General features: G+C 51.4%; 1 pseudogene; it reads right to left on the bottom strand.

Annotated features, from left to right (window-relative positions):
* Positions 1-5796: 5796 nt before the first annotated feature.
* Positions 5797-6738, bottom strand: LOC119922122 (annotated as a pseudogene).
* Between the last annotated feature and the right edge of the window lie 1121 nt (positions 6739-7859).

Raw genomic sequence — 7859 nt, 5'->3', positions numbered from 1 at the left:
GGATGTCAAATCCCAGTAAGGAGGGATCCACGAAAATGGTCAGACCATTGATCCACCCATCCCAGACCTCCATGTCTGTCAGTGGCAACAGGACGATAAGGAGAGATGGGGATATGAATGTCCTGGATGGTATACAACTTTATGGTTAGAGTGTAAGCTCATGCAGGGCAGAAGGCCTGTCTTCTCCCACTATTCTATGCTCTCTCCAGGGCTTAGTGTAGGACTGTGCAAGCAGTAGACATTCATTTAATATTTTTGATAGATTGATGTTGAGGGGCTGACCACCTGACACCCCCAGTTTCTCCCTAGTAACTCCTTGGTGACTGCCCATCCATATATCGCACAAATCCTTGATTACAGTCACACCCCCTTTAGATGTGAATGAGAGATTTATAATTCTTCTGAAAGTGGATAGTGAACCTGACGCAGTATGGAACGTCTTTGGGCTTTAGGTGTTTTAGGTTCTTGGATTTCTGTAACCAGGTCTTGTCCTTAGGTAGTGTATTTTTGTCCATTTTCTCCTCAGGATCCCACTTTTTCCCAGAACAACCTCTCCACCCCCACCCCCGGAGTGCTTACATATTGATTGATTTACTCTCTCCCTCAGCACATATGCATGTATGTATCATCGATTGTACAGTTAACTTACTTATTCTGATTACCCTGTTGAAAACGGGTTTTTTTTCTGTTTTCAGTAGAGTGGAAGTTCCTTGTGGGGAGGAAACCTGTCTTGTAGATCTACTATACTTTCCCAACGTTTACGTCTGTGTGTTGTGCCCAGTGGTGCTCAGAAAGTACCACCGTGCTTGTACAGATGTTTGTCATATCCCTACTAGATAACTACGTTCCGGTTCTCACAGACCTCTCTGGCACCAACCTCTCCCCTCCGATGCCCACACTTCACTCTTCTGTCCAGATCATGTTTTCTAAAGCATCATCACGATGCTTCAGCTTCTTCATCTGTAAAATAAGGGTTCAATGATTGTTCTCCCTCCTACTTAGACAGTGAACCCCATGTGGAAACACGACTGTATCTGACCTAATTACCATGTACATACGCCAGTGCTTGGTACAGTGATTATCCCATAGTAAGTGTAAAATAAATACGTCTATTTTTGTTATTACACTATTGGTGTGGCTTACTGAATGCAACACGGGTCTGGGAGTCAGAAGGACCTGGGCTCTAATCCTGGCTCTACCACATATCTGCTGTGCGACCGTGGGCAAGTACCTTGACTTCTCTGGGTCTTAGTTGCCTCATGTGTAAAATGGGGATTATGAATATGAGCCTCATCATCATCATCAATCATCAATCGTATTTATTGAGCACTTACTGTGTGCAGAGCACTGTACTAAGCGCTTGGGAAGTACAAATTGGCAACATATACAGTCCCTACCCAACAGTGGGCTCACAGTCTAAAAGGGGGAGACAAAACCAAACATACTAACAAAATAAAATAAATAGAATAGATATGTACAAGCAAAATAAATAATTAAATAAATAAATAGAGTAATAAATATGTACAAACATATATACATATATACAGGTGCTGTGGGAAAGGGAAGGAGGTAAGATGGGGGGGATGGAGAAGGGGACGAGGGGGAGAGGAAGGAAGGGGCTCAGTCTGGGAAGGCCTCCTGGAGGAGGTGAGCTCTCAGTAGGGCCTTGAAGGGAGGAAGAGAGCTAGCTTGGCGGATGGGCAGAGGGAGGGCATTCCAGGCCCGGGGGATGACGTGGACCGGAGGTCGATGGCGGGACAGGCGAGAACGAGGTACGGTGAGGAGATTAACAGCAGAGGAGCGGAAAGTGCGGGGTGGGCTGTAGAAGGAGAGAAGGGAGGTGAGGTAGGAGGGGGCGAGGTGATGGGCAGCCTTGAAGCCCAGGGTGAGGAGTTTCTGCCTGATGTGCAGATTGATTGGTAGCCACTGGAGATTTTTGAGGAGGGGAGTAATATGCCCAGAGCGTTTCTGGAAAAAGATAATCCGGGCAGCAGCATGAAGTATGGATTGAAGTGGGGAGAGACACGAGGATGGGAGATCAGAGAGAAGGCTGATGCAGTAGTCCAGACGGGTTAGGATGAGAGCTTGAATTATCAGGGTAGCAGTATGGATGGAGAGGAAAGGGCGGATCTTGGCAATTTTGCGGAGTTGAAACCGGCAGGTTTTGGTGACGGCTTGGATGTGAGGGGTGAATGAGAGAGCGGAGTCGAGGATGACACCAAGGTTGCGGGCTTGTGAGACGGGAAGGATGGTAGTGCCGTCAACAGAGATGGGAAAGTCAGGGAGAGGGCAAGGTTTGGGAGGGAAGACAAGGAGTTCAGTCTTCGACATGTTGAGATTTAGGTAGCGGGCAGACATCCAGATGGAGATGTCCTGAAGGCAGGAGGAGATGCGATCCTGGAGAGAGGGGGAGAGAGCAGGGGCAGAGATGTGGACCTGGGTGCCATCAGCGTAGAGATGATAGTTGAAGCCGTGGGAGCGAATGAGGTCACCAAGGGAGTGAGTGTAGATGGAGAACAGAAGGGGACCAAGCACTGAACCTTGGGGAACCCCCACAGTAAGAGGATGGGAGGGGGAGGAGGAGCCTGCAAAAGAGACTGAGAAAGAACGACCGGAGAGATAAGAGGAGAACCAGAAGAGGACGGAGTCTGTGAAGCCAAGGTCAGATAGCGTGTTGAGGAGAAGGGGATGGTCCACAGTGTCGAAAGCAGCTGAGAGGTCGAGGAGGATTAGGATAGAGTATGAGCCGTTGGATTTGGCAAGGAGGAGGTCATTGGTGACCTTTGAAAGGGCAGTTTCCGTGGAATGTAGGGACGGAAGCCAGACTGGAGGGGGTCGAGGAGAGTTGTTGTTGAGGAATTCTAGGCAGCGCGTGTAGACAACTCGTTCAAGGAGTTTGGAAAGGAATGGTAGGAGGGATATGGGGCGATAACTACAAGGTGAGGTGGGGTCAAGAGAGGGTTTCTTTAGGATGGGAGAGACATGGGCATGTTTGTAGGCAGAGGGGAAGGAACCAGTGGAGAGTGAGCAGTTGAAGATGGAAGTTAGGAGGGGAGAAGGGATGGAGCGAGAGCTTTCATGAGATAAGAGGGAATGGGGTCAGAAGCACAGGTGGCCGGAGTGGAACTTGAGAGGAGGGAGGAGAGCTCCTCTGAGGATACTGCTGGGAAAGATGGGAGAATAGCAGAGTGTGTTGAGAGCCGGGGGGTTGGAGAAGGGGGGGAAGTGACTTTGGGGAGGTCGGACCTGATGGATTTAATTTTGTTAATGAAGTAGGAGGCCAGATCGTTGGGGGTGAGGGAAGGCGGAGGGGGTGGAACCGGGGGCCTGAGAAAGGAGTTGAATGTACGGAAGAGCTGGCGGGGGCGATGGGCATGGGTGTCAATAAGAGAGGAGAAATAGTTTTGTCTGGCAGAAGAGAGGGCTGAGTTAAGGCAGGAAAGGATAAACTTGAAGTGAACGAGGTTGGCATGCTGTTTAGACTTTCGCCAGCAGCGTTCGGCAGCTCGAGCATAAGAGCGAAGGAGGCGGACAGTGGCAGTGATCCAGGGCTGTGGGTTAGTGGTAGGAGAGTGGCGAAGGGAAAGGGGAGCGAGTGCGTCTAGCTGAGTAAAAAGGGAAGAGTTGAGAGCAGTAATCTGATCATCAAGACTGGGAAGAGAGGAGAGGGCGGTGAGGTGGAGTGTGAGGCACTCCGAAAGATGGGTGGGGTCAAGAGAGCGGAGATCTCTGTGAGGGAGTAATACGGATTTACAGGGGAAAGGAGTGTGAGTGAGGAGGCAGGTGAGAAGATTATGATCAGAGAGAGGGATTTCAGATTTGGTGAGGGTGGACACAGTGCAGCGGTAGGAGATGATGAGGTCTAGGGTATGGCCAAGTTGGTGAGTGGGTGAGGTGGGGTGGAGGAAGAGGTTGGCAGTGTCGAGGAGAGATAGAAGGTGGGAGGCAGAGGAGTCGTCAGGGATATCCATGTGGATATTGAAATCTCCGAGGATCAGAGTAGGCATGGAGAAGGAGAGAAGGAAGGTGAGGAAGGGGTCAAAGTCGTTAAAGAAGTTGGAAGTGGGGCCGGGAGGGCGGTAGATGATGGCTACAGGAATCTGGACAGGGTGGTAGAGGCGAATAATGTGGGCTTCAAAATAAGGGAAAGAAAGGGAAGGGGGAGGAGGGATAGTGCGAAAGCGACATTGTGGGGCGAGAAGATAACCGACACCTCCTCCTTTTCCGGTGAGTCTGGGGGAGTGGGAGAAGAAGAGACCTGCACTGGAGAGAGCAGCAGAAGAGACCGTGTCGTCCGGAGACAGCCACATTTCAGTTAGGGCGAGGAGGAGTAGAGAGCTGGAAAGGAATAGGTCCAGGATGAAAGTGATCTTACTTAAAACGGAGCGGGGGTTCCAGAGGCCACACTTGGCAGAAGCTGTCGAGGGAGGGGAGGGAGGGGGAAGGGTGCGAGGGGTGGGGAGGGTTTGGATTGGGATGAGGTGGCAGGGGCCTGGGCGGGGAGAGTGGGAAGGGGGGTGGCGATGGGAAAGGAGATCTGGGATGAGGTGGGGGCGGGGAGAAGGGGAGGGAGGGGACCTAGAGGGAGGGGTGGAGGACTGGCGCTGATATAGAGGGATCCTTGGTAGGGGGTGAGGAGGAGTGCTCTTGGTGGGGGAGAAGGAGGGAAAAAGCTGGGTGGGAGAGGGGAAGGGGAAGGTGAGGAATGGGAATGGCAGTTGGGAGCAAGGGAATTGAAAGTTCATGGTGGGTCAGCAGGGAAAGTGACAGTACAGCGGGAGGTTAACAATTGAGATGCAGAAACAATAAAACAGTAGCAATGTTATAAGTAGGCGATGGCATCACAGGGTGCAGTTAAACAATCAATATGCTATGGCAACAATAAAATTGGCAGATAATTATGTCACAGAGAGCAGATACAAACTATTATGTGCTGGAGTATGGTGGGTCTGTTAAGGGGGGGTCAGGGAGCAGAGATACCTGGGGAGAGGAGTGAACAGTCAACTAGCAAGGGAGGGCTGAGTAGGTGCGAATGAGTTTGTCGTTAATGTAACATGGTGCTAACAAGGGCCTTTTTCCCGGGGTGGGGGGCGGGGGAGAGAGATTCAGTCAGGACCGGACCGGGAAGTGTGGGGGGTGGGGGCCACTCTAAGGAAGGTCGCTTAAGTGGGGAGGGGGGTGGAAGCAGGGGGCGTCTATGGGGGCACTTGGAGGAGGGGAGCCTTCCGGGAGCAGCGGGAGCCACGCGGTGTTCTGGCGGGCGGGCGGGCCTCTCGGGAACGGAGTCCCGGGCGTCTGTGTCGGCGCTCTGAGGAGAGGATCCTTCCGGGAGCAGCAAGGTCGCGCGGTGTGATGGCGGGCGGGCGGGCGGGCCTCTCGGGAACGGAGTCCCGGGCGTCTATGACGGCGCTCTGAGGAGAGGATCCTTCCGGGAGCAGCAAGGCTTCGCGGTGTGATGGGGGGGAGGGCCTCTCGGGAACGGAGTCCCGGGCGTCTATGGCGGCGCTCTGATGAGAGGATCCTTCCGGGAGCAGCAAGGCCTCGCGGTGTGATGGCGGGCGGGCCTCTCGGGAACATAGTCCCGGGCGTCTATGGCGGCGCTCTGAGGAGAGGATCCTTCCGGGAGCAGCAAGGCCGCGCGGTGTGATGGCGGGCGGGCGGGCGGTCCTCATGTGTCTCACTTGATTGATTTGTCTCTACCCTAGTGCTTAGAACTTTGTTTGGCACATAGGTAGCACTTACCAACCACCATAATTGTTATTATTATTGCCACTACTATCGTGGTGTGGGGGGAGTTCAGAGAGAAGCCATTTTCTTTCCCAGGATCCTTCTCAGGGCCTGCTTGGCATCTTTGTTCCTCAGAGAATAAATCATGGAGTTCAGCATGGGGGTGATGAGGGTGTAGTACATGGCAGCCACCTTGTGACACTCGGGGGATGAGGGTGGAGTGAGGTAAACGAAAGCCACGGTTCAATAGAGGAGGCTCAGGATGCCCAGATGAGAGCCACAGGTAGAGACAGCCTTCTTGCCCCCATCAGAGGAGTAGATCTTCAGAATGGCAGAGCCAATGCAGATGTAAGAGCCCAGGTTAACCAGGACAGTGGGAAAGATGATGACTGCGGACAGAACAAAAGACATGACCTCCTGGACGGAGGTGTCAGAGCACGTGGTCCATCGGAGTGGCTGGGCATCGCAGTAGAAGTGTTCGATGACCTGTGAGATGCTGAAGGTCACGGAGAATGTCATGGTAGACTGAAGAGTGGAGCTGATACAGCCACAGGCATACGAGCCAACCACTTGTCGTATGCAGAGGGACCAAGACATGCGGGAGGGGTAGAGGAGTGGCTAGCAGATATGGGCCAGTCTGTTGTAGGTCATGGTCGCCAGGATGAAGCCCTCGGTCACAATGAAGGTAGTGAATTGGAAGAACTGAGCAGCACAGCCAGCGAAGGAAATGGACTAACCCTGTTCCCAGAAGCTGGCCAGTGCCGTGGAGGCGATGGTGGAGGTGTAAGAGAGGTCAGTGAAGGACAGATCTTGGAGGAAGAAGTACACAGGGGTATGGAGCTGGACGCCCCCTTGGATTACGGCTACCATGCCGACGTTCCCCACCAGCACCATACAGTAGACCACCAGGAACCCTAGGAAGAGGAAGATCTGGAGTTCTGGGCTGAACCGAAAGCCCGCGAGGATGAAGTAGGTTCCCACCGACCAGTTGGCTTCCTCCTTACTACCCATCCTGGATGTTGGCTGAGGAGTAAAAACCCATGTTAATTTGGCAGGAGAAGTGGTAATAGCACTAGTATGACGTTAATGGTATTAAGTGTTTACTAAGTAACAGGCTTTGTACTAAGCACTGGGCTAGCTATAAAATAATCCGGTCGGACATAGCACCAGTCCCACATGGAGCTCACAGTCTTAATCCCCATTTTACAGAAGTGGTAACTATGGTCCAGAGAAGTGAAATGACTTGCCCAAGGTTACACAGGAGAAAAGTGGTGGAACCGGGATTAGAACGCAGGTCCTTCTGACTCCCAGGTCTGTGCCCTATCCACCAGGCTATGCTGTTACTCATCAGTGCTACTGCTATTAATAACAAAAATAGTAGTAGCATTTGTTAAGCGCTCACAATATGAAAAGCACTGCTCTAAGCGCTGGGGAGGCTACAAGGTGATCACGTTGTCCCACAGAGGGTTCACAGTCAATCCTCATTATACAGATAAGGTAACTGAGGTAGAGAAGTTAAGTGACTTGCCAAAGTCACACAGTTGACAATTAGCAGAGCCGGGATTTGAACTCTTGAACACTGACTCCAAAGGCCATGCTTTTTTACTACTATTACTACTACTACTACTACTATTATTAATAATAATATACTAATAATGATGGCATTTGTTAAGCACTTACTATGTGCAGAGCACTGTTCTAAGCGTTGGGGGGATACAAGGTGATTGTGTTGTTCCACGTGGGGCTCACACTCTTAATCCCCATTTTTCAGGTGAGGTAACTGAAGCACTTGCCCAAAGTCACACAGCAGACAAGTAGCAGGGCTGGGCTTAGAACCCATGACCTCCGACTCCCAAGCACGGGCTCTTTCCACTGAGCCACGCTGTATTACTACTACTACTAACTACTACTGCTACTGCTACTAATACTAGATAGCTATTATTACCATTACTACTAATAGCATAGTTACTATTATTACTAGTAGTGCTAGAAACTATTCTATTAGTAGTAATTATAATAGTAGTAGTCTAGTCGCCTGTTGGCAAGTCTATGCTCCAAGGTTCCATTGCCTGCATTGAATGCCAGTTGCTGGAACAGCTCAGAGTCCAATTACAGAGGCCTGGGAGAAAGAG

The sequence above is a fragment of the Tachyglossus aculeatus genome, unplaced genomic scaffold, assembly GCF_015852505.1.
Source record: "Tachyglossus aculeatus isolate mTacAcu1 unplaced genomic scaffold, mTacAcu1.pri SUPER_6_unloc_5, whole genome shotgun sequence".
Classification (NCBI taxonomy): Eukaryota; Metazoa; Chordata; class Mammalia; order Monotremata; family Tachyglossidae; genus Tachyglossus; species Tachyglossus aculeatus.
Note: the sequence above shows the minus strand (reverse complement) of the source record. Positions and strands in the feature narration are given on the sequence as shown.